A 13,154-nucleotide genomic window follows, 5' to 3' on the forward strand; every position below is an offset into this window, starting at 1 on the left:
AACTGATTTTAAGGTATTCAGTTGTACAGTCACAGAAGTTGTGTGCACAAGGCAGCACTTGATGTATCACCTCAAAACTAGGGAAAAAAAAAAAAAACTAACAAAAGCTTACAAGTAATGCATACGGTGATTTAGAGCGGGGTGGGAGGCAAGGGGACTGTATATTCAGTTGTTTGAGCCTGGAGTAACTTCTGTAACCACTCAGCATATTTTTTTAAAGTGATTTTAGTATTCTCATTAGAATTTCGTTTGCATTTTTTTAAAGATTTATTTGTTGTATGTGAGTACACTGTAGCTGTCTTCAGACACTCTAGAGAGGGCATCAAATCTCATTATGGATGGTTGTGAGCCACCATGTGGTTGCTGGGATTTGAACTCAGGACCTTCAGAAGGGCAGTCGGTGCCCTTAACCGCTGAGCCATCTCTCAAGCCCACCTCTCAGCATTTTGATGTATAGTTTTAAGTGTATAGTTTCTGACTTTTTTTCTTTCTACATTTCCTTTTGGTCTTTTAGATGTGTTTGATCATTTTGACTAAGATATTGTTCTAAGGAAATTAAAATGACTTAATTAGTCATTAAACATTTCATGTCTATATTTGAGACTAGTCTTACTATGCAGTTCTGTGTACAACTAGTCTTACTAATTGTCCTGGAACTTACTATGTAAATCACAGAGATCCGTTAGCATCTCCTCATAGGTGCTTGGACTATGTGCATGTGCCACCATGCCCAGTGACACCTACTCAATTTGAAATATTACAATTCAGTGTGGCTTTTATAATTTTGCACCATTTTTCAAATGTAGTACCATATGTAATATAATAAATATATGATATTTAATTTGCAGAAGGATATAGAACTAAACAAAGAACTTCCATAACCTCGACCACCTCTGAGAACCCCTTTCAGTTTTGCAGCTATCCCAGCAATGTCCACTGTAGCCAGAGTCCCAACCAGTTAAGTAAGCTGCCTTTAGTTTGTCTCTGTGCAGGCCCATTCTCTGATCTTGACTTCACTGCTTCATATTCCCAGGCAGCTGCCATAAAATGTCGCTCATCACTGGACTTGGGCACAAACCTGTTGGGGAAAAAAAAAAGAGATTGTTACTGTGAAGTGAGCAGTTTATTTCTCTTGATGTTTCTTTGCGTGAAGGGGGTGGCCTTGCCAGGTTTCTGCCCTTGAAAGCTAACCTGTGTCTTAGCTAATAAGTTGATGGGAAGTCAAGTTAACCTTTTATAAATACCTTGTTTGTCACCTACTCGCTTTAGTGTCTACTCATGCTTCTGAGTCAGTTATTACTGTCATGGTTGGTGACTTTCAGACCCAGTGAATTTGTTAGTAGTCACTGTCCTGTATCTTGTGTGTTCCCCCGATAATCTATCTTGTTCAGACCTTGGCCTTCTGGTGTGCTCCTTAGTACATCATTTGTTACTGTCCTTCTTCCAGGGGTGGACTTGTCAGACTCCAGCATGTGTTCTGTGCTAGGACCTTGCTGCTTTGACCACTATTGATGGGATAGTTGCTTTCTAAAATGTGAAATGAGGACTACTTAGTGTCTCTGAAGTCCCAAGTCGGAACGGTACAGCTCCGTGAGCTGGTTACAGTTCCACTTCCGCATAGGGTAGATGATGGTAGAGATTGCCATGGACTGGGGTTTCTTACGGGGTCCCTTGTTCCGCGGGATGATGGATTCTGGCCAGGTGTGCACGGGATTCGGCTTTTTGACAAACAGACACTACACAAGAAGTGTTCTATCTGAATGTATTTCTTAAAAAATTGACATGAGGCTTTTACAATCATTGTAAAAGAGAAATGAAAAATCTGGCAGCTCAGTTGTCGAGGTACCTCTGAGGCCACCTAAAACACATTAGGTCTAAAACAGCAGCCATCTCCTATGGATTGGTGCAGCACCCCTGGGCTCCGAGTATGTTCGGGCTGCATGGTCTGGGCCAGAGTCCCGGGAGGCTGCGGGTGCGCCAGCCAGGAGAATAGAGGCTTGAATCTCGAGTCTTCAATGTTGAATGCTCAAATCTCGAATGCTCAATCTCTTGAATCTCACTGGTGCTGCACCCCCCCAGGCCCAAGCGCTCCGGGCCCGGGGGTGGGGGGTGGGGGGTGGGGGGTATGGACTACATGGATCTAAGTCCTAGTCTAACCTAAGCTCTGGTTCTAGTACTGTAGACAGTCTCTGTCTCTCTGTCTCTGTCTCTGTCTCTGTCTCTCTCTCTCTCTCTCTCTCTCTCTCTCTCTCTCTCTCTCTCACACACACACACACACACACACACACACACACACACTCAGATTAAGGTCCCGCCTATCCTAGGTAAAACGCCCACTATGCTAATCTTTTGGGGAAGTAGAGACAGTCTCTTGCTAACTCCTAGGAGTGGTTCAGCTGTAGTACATGACTGAGAATGAGGACTTTACTTGACCTTGTCCTGGGATAAGTCTCTCATTCTATGATCTTCAGTGCCCTACCCACAATACTGGAGGCAATTAGTTAGAATGGCTTAACATTCCAAGCCAGGGTTTGACTAGGACGTTGGAACATTGGTGAAGGTCAGAGAGCAATGTCCGAATTTTCTTTTTCTAGCAGTTAAGAAATGATATCTTGGTGGGCCCCTGGCACACAAGTACGAGGACATATCTGGGCTACCTTTGAGTTTGGGTGCCAGGCAACAATGCAGAGGCAGGAGACTGACTTTCCTTGAAGTTTACGCCTCAAATACCGCCATCACGCAAAGTGTGCATGGCAAGAAATGATGCCATAGCCCCTGAACAGACCAAAAGAAATGAGACTCCAGCCAGCCTTGGTGGAACCAGAAGGCACAGAGATTGGCAAAGCTCTAAGATGATGAATGACATACCTTTTTCTGATTATTTGAAAGTTGCTTATAAAAAGATTTGTTCTTACAGTGCTTTTTTTTTTCTCCTAAATTTGGAAGCGGGGGGATCTCCTTGGCGTTCGAGTGACAGCAGTTGTCACCCTGCTGGTCCTGGGAACCAATCTTGGGTCCTCTGTAAGAGCAGTGTGCATTCTTTACCTTGGAGGCATCTCTTCAGCCTCTGCGAAAATTATTGCTTTTTATTAAAAGATACTTTTTAAAATTTCGTGTGATGAATTTATTTTAGGTTTTTTTTTTTTTTTTTTTTGAGACAGGGTTTCTCTGTGTAGCTCTGGCTGTCCTGGAACTCACTCTGTAGACCAGGCTGGCCTTGAACTCAGAAATCCACCTGTCTCTGCCTCCCAAGTGCTGGGACTAAAGGCGTGCACCACCACTGCCTGGCAGGTAAAATTTTATTTTTTTTTAAAGATTTATTATTATAAATGAGTACACTGTAGCTGTCTTCAGACGCACCAGAAGAGGGCATCAGATTTCATTTTGGGTGGTTGTGAGCCACCATGCTGGGATTTGAATTCATGACCTTTGGAAGAGCAGACATTGCTCTTTCCCGCTGAGCCATCTCACCAGCCCCAGGTAAATATGTTTTAAAAACTTTTTGGACTGAGTCCTGGTGGCACTGGCCGGTTTTTGAAGGGAAGGAGGTCCTAGGACCCATAAATTAGAGTGTTGCCATGGGAGATGGTGGGTTTTCCCTTTCACATACTTAAATGACTCAGACAAATGAGGTGTTACCTCCTATCTGCAGGAGCCTGCTGGGAGAGCCCCCTGGATGCTCACAGTACTGAAGTAACACCACCACCCCTTTCCCAGATGGAAGAAACCCCTCAAAGCTGCTCCACTGGGCTCCCCAACACAAATTCATTTTGCTTGTTTTTTAAGAATGTTGGGGGAGGGGTGGGTAGAGAGATGGCTCGGTTGAGAGCACTGACTGCTCTTCCAAAGGTCCTGAGTCCAATTCCCAGCAACCACATGATGGCTCATAGCCATCTATATTGAGAACTGGTGTCCTCTTCTGGCCTGCAGGCATACTTGCAGGCAGAATACATTATACATAATAAAGAAATCTAAAAAACAAAAAAAATAAAAACCTTAACTCATCTTCCTTAGCCAGTCTCTCCTGGTTCCCTTCTGAACATGATACAAACTTTGAGCTCTTCTGCACCATGCCTGCCTAGATACCACGATGCGCCCACCTTGATGATAATGGACTGAACTTCAGATCCTGTAAGTCAGCCTCGATTAAATGGCCTTTCTAAGAAAAAAAAAAGAAATGTTAGATATTCTTTACTTAATAGTCATATACACACCACATTAAAATGTAATTTCAGTAAGAAAATGTCAATGTCTTTTGATGCATGTGGGATATTTCTAATTAAATTGGCATAATCAAGAACAATGCAGATACTTTTTTTATTTTTAACCATCATCCGTCCCTGGCTAATGAATGCAAATTGAAGCAAGTCTTGTTTTTGGGACATTGGAGAAAGTCTTCCATATGCACATAAATAGCTATGTAACTAAAACCAGTCTTCAACAGATTCTGAGGTAGCATTCCCCAACTTTGTAAGAAGTTGGACATTTCCTAATTAAGTCCAAACATCTTTAGAAAGGGGGAACTGTTGACAGTATTTGCAGATCTGTAATATTTTATATATATATATATATATATATATACACAATGGTGTATACATATATACATACATACACACACAATCACCTTTGATACAAGCTAATTTTACTTAAACCAGAATCAACAAAAATCTTGTTTGCCATTCACAGTCTGAATTTTGGTCCATGGGGTCCATTAAAAGGCAGAAGACATTTATGTTGGGATAGAATTGGCAGTGACTGTGCCTCATTAGTAGCCTTTTAAAGATAAGTCGCTAAATCTGCCTCTTCCTACTGGTGGAGCTCATTTCCGGTCCAGGGTTGCACTGTTGGGTTTTGCACACCTCTGTCAGGGGGTCCTCTCTCCATATGAGGACTTTGCTCTTGGCACCCATGTTGGAGAATCTGACATATCTTCCACCCACACCCACACTGACCATGAAGATCTGGTCCTGTCTTTTTTTCTTTCTACAGTGTGGCATGTCCTGAACACTAATGAACAGAAATCTCCACTTTCCCAGTGTGGGCCATTTGGTCTGTCCTCAAACCAGCTGTTATGACTCCCAGGTCAGATGGACTGATCCTTCCCTCCCTCCCTACCCCCCCTCCCCTTACACACACATACATCTCTGTATCTTTCCCTACACCTCATCTTATCCTCCCACCATGGCATCAGGTGCCCTGAATCCCAGACTGACCTTAATCTTAAACTCACTGTGTAGCCAATGGTGACCTAGAACTCCAGTTTTCCTGCCCCAACGGCCTATGTGCCTGTATTACAGGCACACTCCACCGTGCTGTTTATGTGGTGCTTTGGCATTCAAACCTCGGGCTTTTGTGCATGCTAGGCAAACAGCACCAGCCGAGACACTTAACCTGCTCACTGCTTGGCTTTAAACCTCCTCTATAAACCTTATCCAATGTATGTTTTCACTCTGGCCCAGGCCTGTTTATCCAGGTCTTTGTACACCCTGGCATATGTATATACTAACTAGAAATTATCCGGTAGTCCTTTCTCTAATGAACTCCTATGCACCCTTAAGATCCCACTTGAACACTGAAGGCTCTGTGGAGGCGTGCATTGTGTCTCGTGCCAGCAGAGGCTCGCTGCCTTGGTATACTCTGAACAAGCCACAGGAAAACGGCACTTCTGATCATATTTCTGTGTGTGCTTGTTTTTTATGGACAGTGTGTCAAAGTAAAAAATCAAAACTTGCTTTTATGGACAGTGTCAAAACAAAAATCAAAACGTGTTCTTTTAGTCCTATGGGGCCTGAGTACCCCCAAGAACTGTGGCTAGAAGCCTTGAGTGGTAGCGGGTTGGATTGGTTCACCTGACCCTGAAGAGGGAAACAAACAACCCAAGTAAGTGGTGTTCAGAACAGTCTGGAAAAGGGACAGAAAAACTCATTTTGCCCTGACTCGTGCCCCCTTGTGGCGAGGGGCAGCTTCGCAGACTCCTGTGAGGTGCACAGGGAAGGACTGGACTGGTGAGGAAGAGCCTGCGCTCTGGGGCCTTGGGAAAGTGGGGTCATCTGTCAGGGGAAGGATGCTCGCCTGAAGACCTGGCACACAGCAGCCTCAATTGCCCAGGCTCGATTGCGGAAGGACGGTGGAACTGAACCTACAAGGCTGCAAGCTGAAGACTGCACGGACTTGCTCAATCCTCAGGAGGCTACCCTGGAGATGGGGAAACTGCAACTGAGAGAGGGAGCTGTGTGTTCTGGCGATCACAATTAGAACTCGCAGATAGAGGGTGGGAATTTGCCCTGTCTCCTGGTCTCCACTTTATGCTGATATGTCTAGAGGAGGTGAGGATCAAGGAGCCCTGGAATTTTCTTTTTAGTCTTAGACTTTTGCCCCAACGCATTCCTGGCGGAAGGAACGCACAGAGGGCTAATGAGATCTGCAGTCTAATGGATTCTATCTGCCTCTCTCACTGCTCTCTCTTGTTTATATTGCTGTAAATTGGCTGTCACTTTAGAAGAACTAACCTGTTCACTGATCACCTTTAAAACACATCCGCAGTGACTTAAAGCTCATGCATTCAGAGGCTGGGCCCACCAGCTTTGGTGGAGTGGGCATGAGCTGGCGGCCAGATCCGTGGCCTGGCCTGTGATCCTACTGAAAACCTGTTATTTCCATTATCCGTCCCCGGCTCAACCCAATGCCAGCTGGAGCAATAGCCCTCTTTTGACTATGTGGATTCTTTAGGGAGAGGCAGCTATTGGAAGAAGATATGAGGATGCTGAGCAAAGTGGACCCAAACTACTTCCAAGTAGCTACTCTTTTGGCCAGAATACGTAAGCAACTCTGCATCCATTAGCACCACTGCACTTGTGGCTTGTGGCAAGACAGGAAATATGCCTTAGACCTTGTGGACTCAGAACACACTTGTACATAGATGAATGCAGCCATGCAATGCAAATGGCAGTGTGTGGTGTGTGTGTGTGTGTTCGTGTGTTGCCGCGGACCGGGATTTCTTACGAGGTCCCTTGTTCCACAGGACTAGGGGTTCTGGCCAGGTGGGCACGAGATTCGGCTTTTGACAAACAGACTAGACACGAAGGTCTGAGTGTATTTCTCTAAAAATGACGTGAGGCTTTTACAATCATTGTAAAAGAGAAATGAAAAATCTGGCAGCTCAACAGTTGAGGTACCTCTGAGGCTATCTGAAACATACTGGGTCTAAAGCAGCAGCTATCTCCTCTGAACTGGTGCTGCATCCCCCGGGCCCAAGTGCTCTGGGCCCGGGGGACTGCGAGAGATACATGAATCTGAGCCCTAGCCCATCTAAGTTCTAGTGCTAGTCCTGCATGTGAGTCCAAGTCCTTCTTCTCCCAGTCTTAGTGCTAGACTGAAGTCACGTAGGCAAGCGACCCTCACACACCAAGGTCAGCAGGGTCTGGTAGCCAGGTGTGAAGCAGGAGGAAGAGGGGTGGAGCCCTCCCTGTTGAGGTATTCTTATGCTAATTCTCTGGTTCTTGCTGGAGGCAGGCAGAGGGGAATCCCGACCTAACATTATAAGCTAATATCTTAGTGTGAGGGAAACCTTTCAATTACTCTCTAGTACTTAAAACATTAAACTAAGATAGTTAGAAACATTGTGTCGGCCAGGAGACAATGCCCAATCTTAACCATTTACAAATCATTACTTGGGGTATCTTTATGCCTAATTATGAGGCCGTGTTGATGATTGGAGAGACTAATCTGAAACATGTCTGAGTTGGGGGATACTAGCGACTGTCTGAAATCCAGGAGGCACAGAACTCCTTTTGGATTCTTATTGCCTCTTATCCTTTATCAGGATTTTATCCCCGATATTATGTTTGTGACTGGAGTAGACAAGTGTGTTTAGCAGTGTGTGTGTGTTCGTGCGCGTGTGTGCACGTGTGCACGTGCTTCAAAGATAAGACAAACAGGACTAGACTTTCAGAACCTTGTTCCTCAGTACATACCTTCCCATAATTCCCCCATTTAAGCCTCAAAGGCTCACCCCAGCTTTAGGGATCTCCCTCAATGCACCAGCGCTTCTCATGCCCAGAGCCCTATGCAAGAAGAACCTAGTATGGCATCCTACCGTGGTCTGGAGTGCCCTACAGCCTTCTCTGTTGGCCTGGCACCCTTACAGGCCTCTCCTTAGCTCTTGGTGCAAGCTGCAACTACCACTACCTTTATCTGATTTCTTTTTGCATTAAGACTTGGAGATCCTCCAGGGCAGATCTTACACCTTTATGTGTTTGTATGTGACCATGTGTGTGCGCATGTGAATGCACTTCAAGGTACATTCAGTTGTGGAGGCCAGAGACCAACATCTAGCATCCTTCTCTCTTAAATTATTTTTTTGAGATGGAGTTTCTCACTGTTTCAGATAAACTAGCTGGCAAGCAGGCTTCCAGGATCCATGTCACTTTTCATGACACCATAACCAGGATTAGAGATGAATGCCACTGAGTTTAGCTTTTACATGGGGGCTGGGACTATGAACTTAGTTGTCCAGGCTTGCATAGCAGCCTTTCTTTACTCACTGAATTATCTCCTCAGCCCCTCATGCTCCTAGTGCCTGGACAAGCAAATGTGAATTTTTTTGAAGCAAAAAAAAAGTCAATGATAAAAGATTTTAAGTAACAGATTAATCACATCCCTGATGGCTTCTATGACCCTCACCTTTCAAAGTGAATAAAAGAAGAAAATCAGTGACTGCCTTTGCCCCTGAAATGAAAGGTGAGTGTTCTGACCAAACAATTATTCATTTAGCTCTAAACACTGGGGCAAGCTGTGCATGTCTATAAACCTCATGGCTTGATTTCTTTACTGTTGCTGTGATCAAATACCTAGACAAAAGCAATTTAAAGGAGCGAGTGTTCCATTTGTTCTGGCTCATAGTTTAAGGTGCAGTCCATCATTGTGCTGATTGGGTTTTATCATCAACTTGACATACATAAGCTAGGGGCATCTGGGAAGAGGGGACCTGTTGGGGGCTGGGAATCACCCCACAAACCGCTCCAACACAGATCTCAGTCAAATAAGATGGTTTGTTAAACGCCACACGCAAGACTGGTCTATCACGGCCAAAATCCAGACTCGGGAGCTGGCCGCGATGTTGAGTTAAGATCCTGTAGGGCTTTTACAGCCTGGATCTACAAACATCTGTGCCAAGTTACTTTACCAGCTGGGGTTTAGGGATAGGGGATTTCCTCAGGAACATATCTTTGTTACACATTTATCCTGTTCCCGTTGCTTAGGACTTGCCTTGTCTAACATCAATGTCTTAACTTGCCAACCAGAATGTGAGTTACCACGTACATGTCTCTTTCTGCCAAGTAAGATGTCAGTTCCCAGGAAGGTCTTGGGAACTTTTATTCGATCACTACTCAAAATGGAAGTGTTATTCTAAATAGGTGCAGGTGTGTCTCTTATTCCAGGGGCAGCTTACAAAGGCAAATACACGGGTGCAGGAAGTGGTTCTACGTGCTTGGTTCGGGCCCAAGCTTATTGTGGCTAACTACAAAGTATTTCTGACTTCTGTTGTGATTGGTTTTCAAGAACACCAAAGCACAGAGTATACTCGTAACAGCATATGAGAAATTTTCCTGGGCTGGGTGGTGGTGGCACACGCCTTTAATCCCAGTACTTGGGAGGCAGAGGCAGGCAGATTTCTGGGTTCAAGGCCAGCCTGGTCTACAGAGTGAGTTCCAAGACAGCCAGGGCTATACAGAGAAACCCTGTCTCAAACAAACAAACAAACAAACAAACAAAAATTTTCCTTATGATGTTAATAACAGGTAACAGTTACCTAGGCCTTAACATTCCACCTAGGCCTTAACAGAACCTATATCAAATTGACCTGACGGTAGGCAAGTCTGTAAGGGCGTTTTCTTGACTAATGATTGAAGTGGAAGGGGTAGAAGGGCCTAGCCCACTCCAGGCGGTGCCACTCTTGGCCAGGTAGTCCTAGGTTGTATAAGAAAGCAGGTTGCAGAAGCCACACAGAGCAAGCTAGTAAGCAGCATTCCTCCATGGACTGTGTTCCAGTCCCTGCCTCGGGTTCCTGCTATGAGTTCCTGCTTTGTCTTCCTTCATGATGGACTGTGGTTGGGAAATATAAGGCAGATAAACCTCTCCTTCCCCTAGTTGCTTTTAGTCATAGTGTTTCATGACAGCAATAGAAAGCAGATTTATATGATCCTGGTGGGAAAGGGAAAGTGGCGGAGTTGGGAGTGGCTTGAAGTAGCTGGTCACATAAGCCCCACAGCCAGGAAATAATGATGAATTCATTTTACATTATGACATGGTTGTGAGCCTATGGACAAGTGCAGAAGTGTATGGCTTACGGATGGTGTGTTTAAGTCAAGTAGACAAGGTTGGAATTGTAGTGCCTAGTGTCTGTCGTCAAGTTGACAGAGTCTAGAATCACATGGGAGATGGACTTCTGGGGATTATTTGATTGCATTAATTAGTGGCTGCAATCTAGGACCCTAAGTGGAGAAAGGAAGCTGGGTACTCGCATGGGCTGGTCACTGTGCTTGGGGATGGCTGAGTGCTTGGATATGTTCGTGACTGGTGGGGAGCTGAGTGCTTGCATGGTTTCATCACTGTGTGGGGGGCAGGGTGTGAATAAACTTACATTCATCGCTCTTTGCTCCTTGACTGTGGATGCAATGTGGCAAGCTGCTTCAAGTGCCTTCCTCCTTGACTCCCCTGCCGTGTACCCTAAACTTGAGAGCAAAAATGAGCTTCCTTTGGTTGCTTTTGTCAGGGTATTTCCCCACAATAACGGTGTTGGACCGTGAGAAGCAGTCTGTGTTTTTGGTTGAATGAGGCTTACTTCCAGGACATAGTATTCTATAAGGGACAGAACAGTAAAGCCATGCTCCCCACACATATTATGCGTGTGGGTTTTTTTTGGGGGGGGGTTGTTTGTTTGTTTGTTTTTTGAGACAGGGTTTCTCTGTATAGCTCTGGCTGTCCTGGAACTCACTCTGTAGACCAGGGTGGCCTCGAACTCAGAAATCCACCTGCCTCTGCCTCCCAAGTGCTGGGATTAAAGGCATGCAACACCAATGCCAGGCATGTGCTCCCCACACATAGATGACTGCCCCGACGAGCCCTCACTCCATTATCCTGTGCTATCTATCACGCAGACAATGCTCCAAGCTCCCAGTAATCTGGCTAGACTCCACACCCAGTCAACTGACCGCAGCCAGGTATGCTGTGCCCCACAGTTACCTGAGAACAGACAGGGAGCCCAGCCCACCATCTAAGGGGCTGTTTGCCCCCTCCCTGCTCTCTGCCTCTCTGCCTCTCTGTCTCTCTGTCCCTCTCTTCTCTTAACCTCTTGCTCTTGTCTTTACTCTCCCTTCCCTCTCTCTCCACGTGGCCATGGCTGGCCTCTACTTCTCTACCCTTTTCTCTCTCTTTTTTCTACAATAAAACACCTTAAGACCATGGATTGCCTCCTTTATCTAGACTTGTCGTGTTGGCCCAGCATTTGCAGCTGCGATACCGAACTGGTGACTCTGGCCCATGCTCGCACAGGAACAACTGGGCACCCCCACTTTTCCTTCCCGCCCCCTTTCTCCTTTTAGCCTGGGGTCTCTGCCACTCTGGAACCCTCCCTCCCCCTTGTTCTCAGCTCTTCCGTGGTGTCCAGCCGCGGCTGTGATGCCCAGGAGCTAGAACATGTCGTACTTGGCCTCCGTGAGGTCCAGGGACCCCTGGAGTTGTCCCCTTTCCACTACCCCCATGGACTGGGATATGGCTCACAACAGCCAGACACCCACCAGGGTGGTGTGGAGAGCTCGGGCAGCCTCCCGCGTCTGCCCACACAGAGAATCAATCGGAGCTCTGGCAGGACGTGGGTTTTCCTTCCCACCCCTTTCTTCCCCACCACCATCTCTGAGCGGCACCTTACAACAGGGGACAGAAACAGAGATACCTTTGTTACCTCTTCTAAAAACAGGGAATGCTTGTACCCATCTTTCAGTAGCACGATGATCAAAATTTACTCACACTAGCATCTGGCATGCAATGGGTGCTTAATGAGAATATGTCCATGAACATAGCCTGCCATATGGCCTGTTTATGATATCTTCTGTTAGAGTGGAGTCCCACCTGGCCTCTCTGCCATCCTGGGGCTGCTGACTGGAAGATGCCTGCCCCTCATTAGGCAGCCCTATAAGCAGCAGATAACAATGAATAAGGGAGCAGCCTAGACCCCTGAAAGGACCATTCTTGGGGAAGGGGAATTGGCATTCTAAAGTACAGTGCTGCCGTTGGTATCTGTTGGCAATGGCAAGAATCCAAAAGAAACGCTGGAGTTAGGATGTAAGAGAAACTCTTCCCCAGCCTGGGGTGGGGCAAGAAGCAGATGGGGCTTTTTAGAGCCTGGGTCAGAAAGCCAGCACAGAGGGAGGCATTCATATTAGAAAAGGAGTCTGTGGTCAGGAGAGACCTCTCCCAAAGCTACTCCCGATTGCCTGTTACTTCTCAGCTGTAGATGGTAGAATCCACACTCCTGGCTCTCTCAGACTTTCCAGGTAGTGCTATCATCATTCAGTTGATACTTGGTGCCCAGTGTCCACCATGGCAGTCCCACCAAGGAGGTCTGTCCTGGGCTGGCTCCTCCAATGATAGACCTCAACTGGGTAGATCACTGTCTCTACAGGCATGTGTCCAGGCCAAGCTGTGGGCTCATTTATTAGTGTTTTCATGTAGTAGGTATTGAGAACAAAGTACCAGGCTGAGTACAGGAGCTAAGAGCCCCGGAGCTGCCACAAAGATGGTGGCAGACAGTGCTTCCCAGAGCCATGCTAAACACAACGGTAAAGTGAACCATGAGCACTAAGATAGGGTCTGCAGGGGCACTGGCCAAAATTAAGGAAGGCTTCATGGAAGAGGTGATAATGACCTGGCCTCGAGGGTCATATAAGAGTTCACACAGCAGAAATCCCAGCAATTTAAGCCAAAACCAACCAGCCAACCATCCAAACAAAACCAGTTTTTGTAGAAAGATACAGGAAATCAGCAGACAAAATGAGACTGGTATTATTTGATGTGACTTAGGTCTTTTTAGAGTGTGAGAAGTTAGGGAATTGGAGGGGAAAGAAGTCAGGACAAAATTTTAAGGTCTGTTCTGT

At 46.1% G+C, this 13,154-nt stretch overlaps 1 long non-coding RNA gene across 1 annotated transcript; it reads right to left on the minus strand.

Moving 5' to 3' along the window:
• Nucleotides 1-820: 820 nt before the first annotated feature.
• LOC116096035 lies at nt 821-12,292 on the minus strand. Its single transcript, XR_004120806.1, has 3 exons — nt 12,028-12,292; nt 3,996-4,159; nt 821-1,078 (listed from the first exon to the last, which is right to left on the minus strand). It is a non-coding gene; the product is annotated as an uncharacterized LOC116096035 (long non-coding RNA).
• Nucleotides 12,293-13,154: the final 862 nt, after the last annotated feature.

This window comes from Mastomys coucha, unplaced genomic scaffold, assembly GCF_008632895.1.
Source record: "Mastomys coucha isolate ucsf_1 unplaced genomic scaffold, UCSF_Mcou_1 pScaffold18, whole genome shotgun sequence".
Taxonomy (NCBI): Eukaryota; Metazoa; Chordata; class Mammalia; order Rodentia; family Muridae; genus Mastomys; species Mastomys coucha.